At 39.3% G+C, this 17,527-nt stretch overlaps 1 protein-coding gene across 1 annotated transcript in view; it reads left to right on the forward strand.

Annotated features, from left to right (window-relative positions):
• Positions 1-17,527, forward strand: part of LOC134206672 (hemicentin-2) — an 821,032-nt gene that overhangs the window by 788,863 nt on the left and 14,642 nt on the right. The window lies entirely within an intron of this gene.

The raw sequence follows: 17,527 nt of genomic DNA on the forward strand, positions 1-17,527 counted from the left end.
GTTTCACATTTACTCATTAAAAACTACGAAAAACATGATAAAATAATGAATTAAATCAACTACTCCTGACTCGAAATCCGTCCACCGTGGACGGATTTCGAATCAAAGGATCAAAATCCGTACAGCTATTTTTTAACTAAATATTTAGATAGAAGCAGTCTGATTGACTAAGCTACCACTGTAAATAGTTCGATACGCACCTTGAGAAGCGATCCCTTCGATTTGTATTCCGCTTATCTTATGTAATGATTCGCAATTAGCAATTAAAACTCAGTTACTTTTGATGCAATTATGCTCTACCCGAAAACAAAATGGCGGCACAAGGGGCAACCAACTCTAAACTTTGGGAAAATATTACTCATTGTCCCGCAATAGTATTCGGTGGTATTTCTAGTATCCATGATTTTCGTCAAACAACAATACGGTTGCTAGTTCAGTTGTTATGGCGTTTGCTGGTTAGTTAACGAAACACAGTGCTCCCCCGTTTTGAAAACACCTGTTTTCTACCTCCTACAGATTCTAGAAAACTTTCAAACCGCATTTTATATTTCTAATGCCATAAAACCAAAACAGGAGCCCCAAAGATTGTTCCAAAAGTATTGGTAATAGAAATTGTTGTTCAGGGATTTTTAGAAATTCAAAAGAGGCTGAAATTATGTGTTGCATAAAACGGGGTGGACTGTATTCACTGGGTGGCGTCGTTTTCATGTTTTCGCAACCAGGGCTCTTCGATCAATTTACCATTGATATGACGTAGTTTTTCACTAGTAGGGTAAAGGTACCAATAGTGGAGGTATTAGTAGATCCACAAAAGAATATATTTTTTAAAAATTGAAAATTATGAAAAATTTACAGCTTTTATATCTTAGTCAATAGAAAAACTAATAAATTTGCTAACAAAAATGAGATAGATGTCATTTAACATCAACAATTACCAAATATTGCTTGCACCACTATGGGTACACTGTTCCTTTAGTGGAGGTAAAAATTAATTTTGGTTCCCATAGTGGTGCTATCCATTGGTTTCTTATGAGACTCGCCACTATTGGTACAGTTGCACCACTATAGGTGCAAGGGAGTCAATTTTGTTAAGGAAAATCATTGTTTTCAATAGTTTTCCAAGCAAAATATTAGGATAAGTTGCATTTAACAGGATATTTAAAGCACGACGCATCAACTGAAACCACCATAAAGTGTATAAATATGATAAATTTCGTTAAAACCCCACTACCTCCACTATTGGTGCTACCTCCACTAAGGGTACGGTTACCCTATTTGTTAGTATTTCTGAATACTGTAGAAAGTTTCGAGTTAGTTGCCCCTTGTGGCGGCCCAAACTCCGCGTTTGGTGGGTGGAGATTTGTTTTTAATTTTTGTTGTTTTAATTTCATAGCCTTCTTTCCTATTCTATGCCTTAAAAGCTTACTGCCAAGAATCTGAACAGGTTAAGGTTAATTATTTCTACATGAATTATCTTTATCCCCCTTTTATTTATTGATATCTCATGAGGTGGACGGACATCGGTGCTGTACGGATCTCGGTCCCGCACGGTAGTAGATGCTGTTGGCAAAAAAATGCTTGGTTAGTTCGGTAATTATTTAAATCGGTGATTCATCAATTCGCAAACTCGCTAAATCGTTAATCCGTTAGTTTGTTAATTACAATAAATGATTGAATTAAACTTTGTAATTGTTTGATAGAATCGATTAACTTCAAACAAGAAATACATTTTTAAGATGTTGATGCACCATGCGTTTCCATCTGTTAGTACCGTTTTTACTCGAAGTCCGGACACTTAAGCACTGCTGATTTTGTAGTTCAATATTTCAATTGGAATTAAGTACTTGACACTGAGTGATAACACCCCTTTCAAGATTAGCTTATCAAATTTGCTGTAGTGTACTGAAAATGATATTTTGTACGCACGAAATAGCCAATATAATCGAAAACATTGAACATCGCTTGCTTCGAAATCCGGATTAATACAGTATGAAGTATGCTTCAAATACCAGACAATTTTGCTTCGAATTCCCGGACACTTCAAGTTTGGCTATATGAATCCTCAAATAACCAATTGATTCAAATACGAGCATAAAGCATTCATATTTCTCGATTAATATAAATCCGTAATGTAAGGTTTTTATACAGATTTGTATGGAAATCTGGCATCCCCCAGTTGTGTGTACCATCCGAAGTTTTTGAACCGCGATTAACCAGGACTGCCCAAAAACAGTAATTGAAACCGAGCAGGAGCATTCAACTGCAATATGTATACAACATTGGGAATCTAATAATTTCACACCGCCCCTCCCCTTGAGGTAGAACCCTTTTTGGACATTTGACCTGTGGGTGAATTTTCAAAACTAGACAATGAGTCTCTCAAACTCAACGTGGATAAGTTGCAATAGATCATAAAAAGGATTAGATGACCAAAATTATTTTCTAATGAATCATGTCGTTATGATAAGGGGGAGCTGGGAAACGATTGAAATAATTAATTCATGTGAATTGATAAACCTGGCGCGTCCGAGAAATGTTGAGTTTTTTTTTTATTTGACTTGTGCCGTTCACAACGTGTCTGTAGAATTGATGCAATTATTTAAAAAAAGCTAGTTTTACGAACTTATTTTTTTTACAAATATGTGAATGATTAAAAAAAATACTTTTGAAGCCAACCTTCCACTAGAAACCGAAAGCAAGTTTTGCTACTTGTGTGAAGTAATTAAAAAACGGATACCCCTAGCAATATGTGTATAAGTATGTATCGATAAGCTGAGAGTAAGCCATGTTGCTTTTGAGGTGTGGCAACTCAAATCTAATAAAATTAAAACTATGCTTGTTCATTATGAATCTTTTCAATTCAATTAGCTTAATTGATAACAGTCATTTAACGTCATTTCAGCATGTCCGGAAATCGAAGCAATTCTAAAAACTTGCTTCGAAGTCCGGACATACAGAAAATGAAATAAAAATTATAAAGCTATGAATTCCCAAGCAATTTCTCTAATTCATGACAATGATTGCTATCATACTGTTTTAATAAATCACTATTACTCTAAATGATAGACTATAGAAATTATGAGCTTAGTTTTTCTATAGAAAAATTATAATTATGTTATTATTATTAATTTATTATAATGTTGAGTATTCAGCTGCATCCTAAAAAAACGAAATGTACCGTTGATTATGACATGCCTTCAATTTTTACGTCTAATTTTCAAGTTTTTACCACAGATCACGGATTACTTACATTTGTTAAATTGGTTCCAAGTCTAGAAATCGTTCCCTACATTGATAACCTAGAAAAACTTGTCGAGATGGTAAATAAAGTCGAATAACAACAGAAGTGTTGTTATTGTTGTAGAGCAGTTCCTGTTACTCATTTAAGACCAAATCAAGTCTTATATGAGTTCCTGCAACCAATTCAACCCGAATTGTGCTGCTAGGGAAACAGACAGAGGGCTGTAGTGTCGGTGAGAATCACCCAAATGCTCGGACATTCTCAAATATTCACAGTACAAGGTCAATTGTGGTAACCCTATGGTGGATCACTTTTTTCCGCACCCATTCAGAATCACTGCGTATTGTGTGTGCTCCGAAGTACACAGCGAACCAATGCCCAACCATGGCAGAAGTACTGCAATTTGGATAAATTTTGTGTAACAAAGGAATAATAAACTGATGTTGATTGTAACGAAACGATACGAGAAGTATAGTCTGTACCGAATATTGCAGATAGTGGACGGTTTTTGACTGAACTACAGTGCGAACCAGTGGCAACGGTCTTACACCGGATGTTTGGAATCCATGTTGCCGTGATGTTTGGGTTGAGCATCTGACAAAAAAACATCCCTTCCACAGGGAATTGAGATATAAAACAGCCACATACTAGAGATTGGTAAACTTGGTGCTGTTGGACTTGCATGAGGAAGCCTGCGTTTTACTTTATACTATGAGAAATAATGTCGTATGTGACTGCGAAGCTTTGAAACGATAATAGACGAATTTCAACAAATGTTTGTAGGAATTGATGGGAAATAATTTCCGTTTTTCTTGTACGAACAAAATATTACAAGTCAGTAAAAAAGCCACTTGGTGCGGTTTGTCAGATTCCCGACCATTTATTGCTCTAGGTATTTGGTATGGGAAATGCGAACCAGATATATTGATCTTTTTTTCATAGTACTTCAAAGCTTGATCGATCTGACCAATTTCAACATAGTTTAGAAATATTTTGTTTTTGCTCTTTGTTTGCTCTATTTTGCTAAAATATTAATTACTTTCCCGACAACGTGGTTTTCCGTTAACCAAAACGAACATCTACCATGAAACATTTACCTTGAATACTAATAACTGCCAAGTGCAGATGTATCATATTCGCCTTGCAGTTGGCAAATGAGTCCATCATATCCCCCTTCCTTTAATGTATGATTGCGTTCTGACGCTGTTGCAAGCACCAGTGTGACCTAACAATTGAGCTCACCATAACTTGTATGTATTGAAGATGAATGTTCAATCATCCGTTGGTTATCTGAATAAGAACAAAAGTAATCGAGTCGTAATGGTGTAGCAAGTAGTGGCGTCTATTCAAATTCAATAAAGCTTGAAGTAAATGTCAAATAAGTGAGTTTCAAGCCTGTTATTTCAATTTTCTTTTCGACTAAGCGACTATAAAAATAAAAACATTTCTTGGTAGATATCCAATCAGGAATGTGCTTTGAAGCACACTGACTTGGAGGGCACTCGTGCAGCGTAGATTCTTGGAGAAACAGAAAAGGCCATATCCGCGCATATTTCTGTCAATTCAATGTTATTGAATTACTTTCAACAAAACTTCAAAGGCACGACGACACAGGAGGACCTAATTTATATTTCACAACATTCAAAGTGATTCAGCGCAACTAATGATCGTCATCATGCAAATCCGCCATGCACTACTGTGCTGCCGCACATGGCACATCAATTCTCGCCTGCATATTTCAAAGTCAAGTCCAATTCACTCGGTAATTGCGTACAAAAGCAGTGCAAACGAGCTTGGCAGCAGAGCATTCAGCTCACGGCACGGCACGACACTGTGCTCCTTTCGGTGCGGAGAATGAAGGAATCAAGGCCTCCACCAGTTGCAGCCCTAAAGTTTAAATTGAATTTCTCACGGTTTTCTGGAGACTTGTGTGTGTGCAGCAGCCATCTGATGACATATAGTGCCAGGACCTTCCTGCGAGGTTTACGCTCTTGTGTACACATTTGGTTAATTCACAGTAAAAAAGTGCCACTTTCTGGGTGGAATCCCATGCTGGTGGGTAGACGTCAACTTGCAAGAAGGACGATAAACGGCACCTGCATCCCGGCAGCAGCGGTTGGTTTGGGAGAAGAAAAAATGGAATTCATTCATCTTCGGGAGGAAAAAGCTGGTTGCATGTATCGAAAGCTACAAAATGGAGATTTTCCGTTCTAAGTATTTTCATCCGGTTTTTCTATTTTTCATGTGAAACTTTCGATATTTTACGAAGACGCTTTCGCTATGTCTGAATGGTTTTGGGGACAGTATTGCAGTTGATGAATTATTTGGATTATGTGTTATTTTAACTGGGCCCTCCTTAGTGGTAAGACGCGCGGCTACAAAGCAAGACCATGCTGAGGGTGACTGGGTTCGATTCCCGGTGCCGAACTAGGCAATTTTCGGATTGGAAATTGTCTCGACTTCCCTGGGCATAAAAGTATCATCGTGTTAGCCTCATGATATACAAATGCAAAAATGGTAACTAGGCTTAGAAACCTCGCAGTTAATAACTGTGGAAGTGCTGAATGAACAATAAGCTGTGAGGCGGTTCTATCCCAGTGTGGGGGTGTAATGCCAATAAGATGTGGGCAAGTTGTACGACTGTTAAAGTTGTAAATTTCGTCGGATGAAATCAAAACCGTTTGATTTTGCTCAGAGCGGGGTACAACCAAGTTGCATGGTGTGTAGTGTTGTTGTACAACACTGTTGCTTTGAACTCTTCTGGTTTCCACTTCCAATATACAGGAGCGCGGGATTTTTTAAATCCTATTGTTACCGAACTCTGAGTATGGTATTGATGTTTTGACCACACACTGATCATGCATTGTTACTACACCAGGAGATCCGAAACATCCGTAAAAAAATGTCAATTCGAAAATTTCATCATTTCATTTCAAAATCCTTACGGAGCTGAAGTCATTTTTAAATACATTTACATGATTCTTATAAATAGTGTTTGTTGTAGAGAGTTGTCGTAATTAGTGCCGTTGAGCTTCGCAAACGACTTCTCAATTTTTCAGCAGCTTGTTCGATTTTTCAGTAAAAAAATATCTTCAAACTTCACCGGTCTTGATTTGAATGCTGGGCCCATAACCTATTGGCACCCCAAGGGAAGTTGATCGTACCGGTATAATGAAAACACGTCTGTCTTCAGCTGTGGTTTAATAGGAAGTAATTTATGAAGGCTAATTAAACATTAACTGACATTCGAGCAATGGTTGCTGCGATGCTTCTACGTTGCAACTCCAATACGTTTCACCCAATCACCGCGTGGCTCTGAAGGATGATATGAAATAATGTGAATGGAAAATATACGTTCTACATCTTCCAAAGAACCATCTGTTGACAAAAATGGACCATGTGTGTGCCACAACACACATCTTTCAGTGCAACACCCGGTGGCCTCAATGGTTCATGTCTGGGTCACAACAGCAATTCCACATTCAAAGTTTGACAACTAATGGTTCTAAAAGATCCCGGTGTCTTACGTTGAAATTTACAACTTGGATGTCGTCTTACTGCGCTCAGAGTTTTCCAAGAAACCAAACTATTTTCTGTTCACGCTGGTGTTCCCCACCCCACGATCCGATGGAAACAACCACGGGGATGTGCTGTATCTGACGTATTTGGAGAAGGGCCCCGTTACAATGTCGGGTGTTTCGAATGTAGGGGCACACTCCCTCATAATTGTGGAGCGGAAGAGATACCGCCCAAAAAGACGTGACGCTACGTAATGTGGGAACTCTTTCGAGTTTGGTCATGCAACAAGAAACGGCCACATGAAGGACCACTGTGACAAGTGCGCTAGAGCGCTCCAAAAATTATCGTGTCAAAGGATGAAGGAAGATGCCGAAGCCAAGTACGTCAATTGCGGTGTGAATCGCGAAGGCAGCGATCGAGCATGTCCTAAACGTGTGAGGTTTATCAGCATCCACAAGACACTCTTCTTCTTCTTACTGGCATTACATCCCCACACTTGGACAGAGCCACCTCGCAGTTTAGTATTCACTTAAGCACTTCCACAGTCATTAACTGCGAGGTTTCTAAGCCAAGTTACCATTTTCGCATTCATATATCATGAGGCTAACACGATGATACTTTTATGCCCAGGGAAGTCGAGATAATTTCTAATCCGAAAATTGCCTAGAACTGCACCGGGAATCGAACCCAGTCACCCTTAACATGGTCTTGCTTTGAAGCCGCGCGTCCTACCACAAGACACCTTCAAGCTAGAATCGACGAAACTCGCCTTTGCCGTTGAACGACAAGCAATTTCCGCCGCTGCGTTACACCGTGCCGAACCTTCCGCCACTCCATCCAAAACAGCAGAAGACAAGCAGTCTCCCGGTCTCATCTGGGCAGCAATGCCTCGCAACAGTCTCCGTTTCTGCGCCGTTGCGGAATTCTCTTCCGCCCGCTTGGGGAAATGTGGGACATGACATGATGCTCCTACTGACCAGCAGTCTGAAAACCTCTACTTGGCGGAGCATGGAGCTACATGGAGCTCACCCTGAGTTCGTTCCGCCGGTTGCGAAGCTACTACAAAGGAACAGCATATCGACGATACCACCTCAGTAGTAGCTTTCTGGTTAAATATGGGCCCTGAAGGATTCATCAGGATCCTTAATTGGAACGCTTGTTCTATTCAGAACAAAAACATAGAGCTCACTGGACGAATCAACGATGTGTCTGTAAGCTGCGAGACTTCATCTGCCACCGTTCGTTCGGTTGATGAGTCCGCAACTTGTATTCTCTGAATTTATAAATAATTTTTCGCAGAGTAAACAGCTGGTCCATTATTGATCGCCCTTCTAGGAAACGCTTTGATATTCGCCGACAAAAGTCTCCGCAAACGGGCGCCGTCTACCAAACAGAATTCGAGAGCGTACCTTGTAGGCGGTATTGAGGAGTGTTTTACCTCGATAGTTAGCACAATCGACTCTGTGCGGTCTCCCTAATAAAGACAATAAAAAAAGACTCTGTGCGCTTTCTTTTAGATAGGACATATGATGATGATGATGATGATGATGATACTACCATCTATTGTAGCAAGGCACCTGCCGATAGCACTGGCCATATCTGACAAACGATTTGATCATGATTATATTATTGTTTGTATTTCATCAAACTCCTGTATGAAGGGCCAAAAATGGGTGGGGTGGTTCCATAAGCAGAGACACTTATGCGAATCCACGGGATGAATAGAGAATCTCCTTCCAGAAGAAAGTTAGTACATACAATAAAATATTCTAGCCCTCGTTTCCCAGATTGACCCAATAGATGGGGAGAAGAGCTCGCCCTTTATCCACGAAATGTTAACAATAGGAAGTTGGCGATTCCACTCTTCCTATCCAAATCGCTTCAATCGGGTGCCCTGATGTTTTTTTTGTATATAATCGTATATATAGTTTCGATGTAAGTGAATAATATATGCAAAAGTCTCCGCAAACGGGCGCCGTCTACCAAACAGAATTCGAGAGCGTACCTTGTAGGCGGTATTGAGGAGTGTTTTACCTCGATAGTTAGCACAATCGACTCTGTGCGGTCTCCCTAATAAAGACAATAAAAAAAAACTCTGTGCGCTTTCTTTTAGATAGGACATATGAGGCCAATAATCCTCCCAAATCATTCCATTTACTGCTGGATATTTTCGATCTTCCCAGCGGCCTTACCGTTCGTTAGCTCTCGAACAGCCTTTCTCACTTCATCAAGCGTTGATGGCGTTGCTGCTTGTCCATCATCCTCAATCATGATTTTGTTTGTGACTTCTCTGTCTGATTGCCTATTCAACAATAACTCGAAGATCTCCTTCCACCTAGCAGCCACCTCTTCTCGGTCGGTCAACAGATTTCCGGCACTGTCATTGATCATGACTGGCCCTGGTTTCTGGCTTCCGAGAGTACTTTTTAATCGTACTTCCGTTTCTTACGCCGATAGAGTTTTTTCTCAGCTGCACTTAGTTCTTAATATCGTTCTTTATTTTTGCGTGTAGCCGTTACGAATATGTTGCTTTGGCATTGGTTTTTTCATCTGTCGCTCTTTGGCATTTCACATTAAACCAACCTTTCCGTTCGTTTCCTTGTACGGTACCAAGTTACGTGGCGGCCATTGTATTGACTGCCTCTTGGACTTGTTGCCATAATAGGTTCACATTTTCTCTAATCTTCGATTCGTTCGTCGAGCTTGAGTGAATTTCTCCGTAACGTTCTCGCCCGACAGTCGTTGTACAGGGGTTGGACAGAATGATCGGGACAGGCAAAATTTTATTAAAATTCAAATGACCATAATTCTGTGAAAAATCAACCGATTTCTTTGGTTCCTACAGTGTTCGACTGGAAAATTAATCAAGTTTTGGGAAACTGTTTCAAATATATGTTCAGACCGCTGGATACCGGAGTTAATCGATTATTTGGGGGCATGCCAAAATTGCTATTTTTTTAGCGCTTGTATTTTTTGCTTGGGTGAAATGTTGACTGTTTTTATATTTTTTAAATAAACTAGAGCTCTTCTTGAGTTGATTGATATATTGATGTCACAAAACGGCCGACAAACACCTGAGATATGATCGTTTCCGTAAAATCCGTGAATCCGGTTCCGCTCATTGTGGCATGCACGATATTGTTCTAGTAGGCAGCGTTCTTGCACCAAGTGGTATCCTGTGGCTCTGAGCAAATATTTAAATCACTATGGTCCTAGACTACCGTCCCGTCATACGCATATTTGTCCCATGTTTAATAAGATTTCCTATGCACATGGGATAATCATGCGTGGAAAGGCAGTAGACGTTTGTGCTAGTCCGAAAATCGTCGGTGGCGACGGCGCACAATGGTCGGATTGTGGGGATGGCTCGGACAGTGAATGAAAGTCACTGTTAACGAGACTGACTCGTAAGAAAGAATGTACGACAAAGACGGACGCTTCGATAATTGAATATTCTCAAATGGCCCTCGCATACTTCAACACCTTTCAAACCATTTTCACACTTGTCGCAGCCTAGCGATAACATTCGGATTCCGTTTCTTCCCCATCCACTATCGCACACACGCTGCTCCCTTCCTCTATACGAGCAGCATCGAGAATGCCAATATAATTGAATTTGAACTGACCACAGTCGTACAGCTTCTGTCTAATTATATGATTTAAAACGGAATAAACGATATTGAAGGAACCATCGAGTTTATATTTGGCCGAATGCCGTTAGGCCGAATAGTTAAAATTTGTTTCCTAATTAAGTGAAAAGAGAAGAGAGATGTTCGAAGTGAATGGTGAACAGTGAAAACTGAGAAGTGAGAAATGAGATTGTCGAAATGAGTACAGAGTAATGAGAAATGAGTACTGAAAAACGGAAGTGAGTATTGAGTAGTGATATGTGTATCTGCACTGCACAGTAACATGTGAGTTGTGAACAGTGAAAAATGAGAAGTGAGAAAAAAGTGCTAAGTAGTGAGATATGATAGTTACGAAATGAGAAGAAAGATGCGAGTAGTAAGAAAAACAGAAGCAAGGGATGAAAAGTAGAGATGAGGAGCGAGATGTTGCGTAGTGAGAAGTGAGTAGAGATATATAAGACAGGAGAAGGAAGACACAAGAAGGAAGAACAAACAAGGAAAAAGAAAAAAGAGAGCATATCGTTTCTCACTTCTTGTTCCTCGGTCCTCATTTCTCACTACTTACTACTCCCTAATCACAACTTACTTCTCACTCCTCATTCTTCATTTTTCACTTCTCACTACAAATTTCTCACTTCTCTCTTCGCAAATCTCGCTTCTTATATAACACAAATCTCGCTTCTACTACATACTCACTTTAGGGTCTCCAGTAGCCTTGAGAGCAAAGGCGTAAGGTTGCCAATCCGGAAATGGCGAGTTCGATTCTCGGTCCGGTCTAGGGTGTTTTCGGTGGGAAACATTCTCGACACCCTGGGTATAGTGTATCTATTTTACTTGCCACACAAGATACATACTCATGTAATGGCGTGCATAGAAAAGCTTTCAATTAATAACTGAGGAAATGCTAATAGAATACTAAGTTGCAAAGCAGGCCAAGTTCCAGTTGAAATGTAGAGCCATTGAAGAAGAAGAAGAAAACTCACTTTTCACTTTGCACTTCTCACTCCTATCTTTTAATTTCTCACGTCGCACATCTCGTTTCTCGCTTCTCATTTTTAATTTCTTAGTTCTTACTTACAACTTCTTATATCTCACTTCTGAGATATAACTTTGCCATAGCAATAGTTATTTTTGAGAAATAGACGAGATTTTCCGAGGACTCCTTTACTGTCCCCAGAATGGTAAATTTTCCCAGAACCATATTTGGATGTCTCAGCAAATTCCCATTTTACCTATTTTGCCACGGTTGGGATTTTTTTTAAACAGATCGATGTTAATTTCACCATGCGACTGTCTGCCCCGTTTTGATATAGCGACTGCGATTGTCTGTCCCATTGGTATGGAACCTTGCTTGCAGCGACTCAGCTATATAGACGCGGCGACAGTCGCGTAGCTTGTGTATGGGGGAACCATCATTCATCTAAAGTGCTTAACGTTGGATACATCAAACACACTGAGTAGAAATCCGAAAATAGACTAATGGACCATGAATAAACAAATTGTATAAATAACCGTGAGAAAAACATCAACATCGACGCGTTATCGCCAAACCAGTACCCCGTCCGCAGAGAAAGGTAACAAACAACTCCCAGAGAATGCACACGTAATTGTGTTTTACGCTACACCTGACTTGAATCAGTCCGCTTCAATATATCGTTCCGTCCCCAGGGCTCCCGTAGCAGCAGCACGAGGAAAACCTGGAAGAACAACGGCTCTCGTAGGAAAAGTTGGTTGAGTGAGTACCGACATTTACTGGGTAGGCCAGGAGTGGGTTGTTTAATGTGGAAATGGAAACGGGACCGGACCCGGACAACATTATTACATTTGAGATCACTGTTATGGTTCTTGGTGTTCTGTGAAAGTTGGACCAGGGCACAATATTTGCTCGAAAACTATTATGGGTTAGTTTGTGGAGTAGCGTACGCTGTACGTGGAATGGTGAAAATGCTGCAATTGGGGGAGCGCATTATGTGCTTTGAGATTTGGATATTGAATTTTAAGTTCTGAAACAATGGCATAATGCGGTTCGGCTCGAGTGGGTAACTGCAATCTCAAATTAGTTTTCGTCTGAAATTACGTATGCGTGCTGAGCATTGAAAAAATATGCACAGTCGCATGAGGGACGCAAACCTCATTTCAAGAAAGGGAAAAGCACTTTTCATTAGGGTTGAAGTTCGCTTAGCTCATTACAAGCCACTCAAGTCAGACAGTCTCAAACGTTTTATGTATGCCATTGTCATTATTCTACCAAATGATATCTTCACTGTCGGCACAGTGCTATCTTTTAACTATCATGGAGGTGCTAGAAGATTCGTCATATTTTACAACTATGGAAATTTTACGGTTATTTGGATGATATATAGAGCTTTATTTCAAATAATACGTACGCCGGCCAATAAAAATAAGTAAATTTTAAAGAAAGAACAACTAGAATTCTACGCAAAACAACGTTTTTGTTGGTTCGTCAGATTAGGATGTTTATCCTAATGACTCAACAAATAATGGTAAATATGTAATTGGAATATGGAAATCGAAATATTTTTCTCTATCTTTCCTTGGAAATGTTATTTTAATATATACTCAAGAGTGAGGCATGATACCAGTGATTAAATTAAATCGCGTCAGCTTCCTTCCTACTGGCTGTCGTAACATAAGAAATGAGAATCCTGACGGTGCGGGTTATGTGTGATTATTACTGATTTATGTCCCACCCTTTTTACGGGTCAATCACAATATGATAATGGCTGATATTTCGGCTTGAGCAGAAAAAGCGATGTTGCTCCGGAAATTGAAATATTTCGGTGGGTCCTAACTGTGAGCTATGACGGACCTACCTAATGTTGTTACTTCGAAACACAAAGAGATAAAATAAACCACAAGAACGCTAAATTACAAAGCAAAAGAATATCAATGAGACGGTATAGCAAATCCAAACATTTGCGGCAACGGTGAGGTTTGCGTTGTCGTAACTCTGAACTCTGATTGAAGCGTCAATAAATTTGCAAAAAAAAATATCGATTCGTATACTGCATTCGATGAGGATGGACAGAGACTGACAAAACTTATCTCGCATTGTCTTATCAAGTCGGAATTTTTTTCAAGGGCCTGGAACTCTACGCCGCCACAATACCCGCTCATGCGAAAAACTTCAAAACATTTCATTTTGCGTCAATATGCTGAACCGGAAGATTCACTGCTGCTGTGCCGTTGTTTATTCCTTTGTTTTGTGAATCCATCCAGTGGTCATTTTTCCATGGCAACTTGGTCACAACCCTGGGTTCCGAGCCATTGTACCTGTCTTTGTCTGTCAAACCTGATACTTCACGTCAAATTCAAACCAGCGCTCTTCAGTGTGCTGGAACGCAACAATAAGCTATGGATGCAGTTCATCCGGGTGGCAATGGATGGCCATAATATGGTTCGGTCCGGCATTCCCGTCACACCGTGTTTTGACTCGTACGGTTGACACTTGAGGTGAGATTTCGTGGATTACATACCGACGTTACGCCATCTGACCGGGGCTCGTGTAGTCAGTGGAGAGCAATGTGTTGGACAGTTCAACCAAATGTCCAGCTGGGCCGGTACGAGATAGCGGTGCTGCGATAATTGTAAACCGACGTGGCTTCCGTCAAGATGTCACAGAGAGGACGCAGTGTGCTTCTCCAGTCGAGCTTTGCCGATACGCTCGTAGAATACTATACTACTTGCTGATGGCAATGGTGTATTCAGGACTCAGGGGACTAGCATGGAAAGACAACATATGATGCCAGACCATCGAATGGATTCACAATATTCACGTACGTACACGATAGATGGAGACATACAAAAATTCACTACACTAGTGTTTCTATATTATGTTGAATAGCTTGTAGAAACACTCAAAGCAATCTTATATGCACAAGAATTTGGAGAATTTAACAATGTTATTGCTTGCTTGTTAAAGCTTGCTTAATTAATTGAAAAAAAAAAAACGTTTCCTATAGTTATTGTAAAAACAATACTATCAGTTCGATAGGAAATTTGACAACAAAATTAGCCCTCCATAAATAATTAGACATTCCCGTATAAAGTAAGACGGTAATAAGTGCCTCTCTGGCTAAAACGCCCCCTTTGATTTCTAGAAAACTAAAACTAAGGTTAAACATCAGTTTGTACCTTTAAATATTTGTAAGGCCATCATACTATTTTTGTATTACATAATGGAAATAATAGAAAAGTCCAAAAAGTTAAAGATTTGATGTAACTTTCAGTGTTTGGTTGCTCAACATTATGAAGCGACGCTGCCAAAAAAATATGATATTAAATTGCTCCCATCTTCAAAAATGTAACGTTTTTCGAAAATATGTTTTACTGATCAAAGCGCCCCAATGTAGGCAGGACGATATGCCCTTGCTCTTCACCAATTGGACCCAAGCGCGGCGAACCCAGCAGCAGTTGCATCCATATGGCATGAAAACTATCGAAATGTAATTCAGACCTGTTTAAATGGACTTATACTGTTTTTTTAATGGCAAGCACATAGGGGTTTGTAACCTTTTAATTATGGAGTAGGTGAAATACTGATGAAGGGCTATAAAACGTCTTTGGTTTGGCGTTTTACCCTGGCTCTTGTTGAAATCCATTTTTTCATGACTTTTCAAAAAAGGTTTATTATGTGTTCTTATGTGTTAATATTTTTATATGACTATTTACAGCTGGTGCATTTGCGACTTGAGAAAACTGTCAAAACGTACGCAAACGTATCTATTGTGCGGGGCTCTTTACCCTTATAAGTTACGTTTTGAAGCAATGGTGAAAGTTTAGACTTGATATGAAATTGACATGACAAAATTACAATTTTCAACCTGGAGAAAACAGATTAGAATACTTCATGAACCAAAAAAATGAGCGATTTTTAAAGCTTAAATTGTAATGGAAATTCAAATTAGAAAATATTAACATTCTCTCTCGCACAAGAAAATAAATGGGAGCGATTTCGGGTCAAAACTATTTCTTGTAGTTATTGAGGCCTAATGTGGCATAGAACGGAATATTTGTCAATTGTATGTGAAATGCGATTAGAAGTGTAAAACAGTCGAAAACAACAAAATATTTATGTTTTTAAACAATATCACGTACTTCTACGGGACTTGAACATTAGGCTGAATCACATAAGGCTGTAAAAGTAAAAATCTAACATAAGGCTGGAATAACAAAAGGCTGAAACCCGAAAGGCTGAAAAATTGCGAGAAACGGACTTTAATGAAAGGATTCACTTTTGACGTAAAAGGGGAGGGGAGGGGAGCACGAAAAGAAATAAACCGAACTCTTCTTGCGACTCCTTGTCACCTTCACGAAGCAATTTCGGGCCGAATATTGACAAACGTCGCATGACTTTTCAAAACATAGAATGACTTACTCAGTTTTTTTCTTCACAGATTCATTCATTTGATTGGTACTGAGAATGGTCACTGTGTTCAAAGAAAACATAATTCACCTTGATTATATTGACTTTTGACGCTAAAATTGTCCCTCAGTTTAACGTCGGGGTCAGATCTATGTGAACAATTGTCTAAATCATCATTTGACTGTTCAGTTTTACAGTAATATATAAGTTTACGAAATCTGAATAAATACTCACTGACTGATGATTGATCGGAAGTTGTCAATGTTCAGCCGAATATGAATATGTTACGAAGTAAGGATGACAAAGAAGGCCGATGGGCTTCACCAAAAATATTCGATTATTTAAAATTCTGGTCCGTACTGCACAACAAACTTGGAGCTAGCATAGAAAGAAACCAGACTTTATTTATTGTTCATGGTTCTTGCATTTGGTTTTTGATTCTTGCCAAGATTACTTCTATATTTTTATTCTTTATTCTTCTCTCTCTTCTTCCTTTTTCCGTCTTTATTCTTCTTTCATCAGTCTTACTTCTTTCTTCTCCTTTCTTTTTTGGCTTTAATCCTTCTTCCTTTTTTTCTTTCTTCATTCTTAGTTTTTCTTTCTTCCTTCATCCTTAATTCTTCTTTCTTTCTTGTTCGTTTTTTCGTCATCTTTGTACCTTCTTTCATCTACTTCGTTCTTATTCTCTATTTCTTCTTTCATCTTCCTCGTTCCTTGTTCCTTCATTTTCGTTTCATCTTCCTTCTTTCTTCCTGTTTTCTTCTTTCTGTTGACTTCTTCTTTAGTTTCTTCCTCCTTCTTCCTTGTTCCTTCTGCGTTCTTTCATTTTATTCTTCATGTTTTATTCCTGTTTTTTCTTCTTTCTTCTACCTTTTTCTTCTTCTTTCTTCCTTGTTGCTTTTATTTTTTCCTTATTCCTTGCTCCTTCTTCGTTTTTCCATTTTTTCTTCCTTTTCCAACTACCTTCTTTGTTCCTTCTTTCTTTTTCTTTCTTCCTTCTTCTTCCTTGTTCCTATTATCTTTTTCCTTCTTTCTTCCTCCTATTTACTTCTTCCTTTTTTCTTCTTTATCACTTTTTCAATCTTTATGTTTTATTCTTTGTTCTTTTTTCACATTCCTTATTCATTATTCTTATTTTTTATTCTTTACTTTATTCAACCACTCAACTTGTACTTCATCGTACTGTTGGGATTCATTGCATCCCACCAATTTCAGCCTTTCGATACATTTCAGCCGTCTGATACTTTACAGCTGTTTGATACTTTACAGCTTTTTGATACTTTCAGCCTTTTGAGACATTCAGCCTTTCGAGATTTCAGCTTTGTGAGCAACGTTCCAATCAAAGCAATTGGTAGGGTAGAGTAGCAATTTAAGCCCTATCCTAAATATGATTTCATTATACTTAGAAAAAAATCCAATCAAGTCAAGGTTGGAAGCAAAAAAAAGATACATTTTCAACGGAATGTGGAATGAAAACTTGTTCTTACTTGACACTTGATGGGCTACAGCTCTCCCTCGATGAGCACACGCAGAATGGAGTATCCTTCTCCACTGGACTAGATCCTGGGCCAATTGCTTCCAGTCGTCCTAAACGTTTAGCATCCTCAGGTTCTCCTCAACTGCAAAAAACCATCGTGCACGCGGCTTTCTCACTGTAGCTGATCCATAATGCCGACGTGCACGGGACCTTCCATGGAGACTACGGAATCTTGTGTGTTCTCTACCGAATATTATCTTCGCTTGACGCTCTTT

Source organism: Armigeres subalbatus, chromosome 1, assembly GCF_024139115.2.
Source record: "Armigeres subalbatus isolate Guangzhou_Male chromosome 1, GZ_Asu_2, whole genome shotgun sequence".
NCBI lineage: Eukaryota > Metazoa > Arthropoda > Insecta > Diptera > Culicidae > Armigeres > Armigeres subalbatus.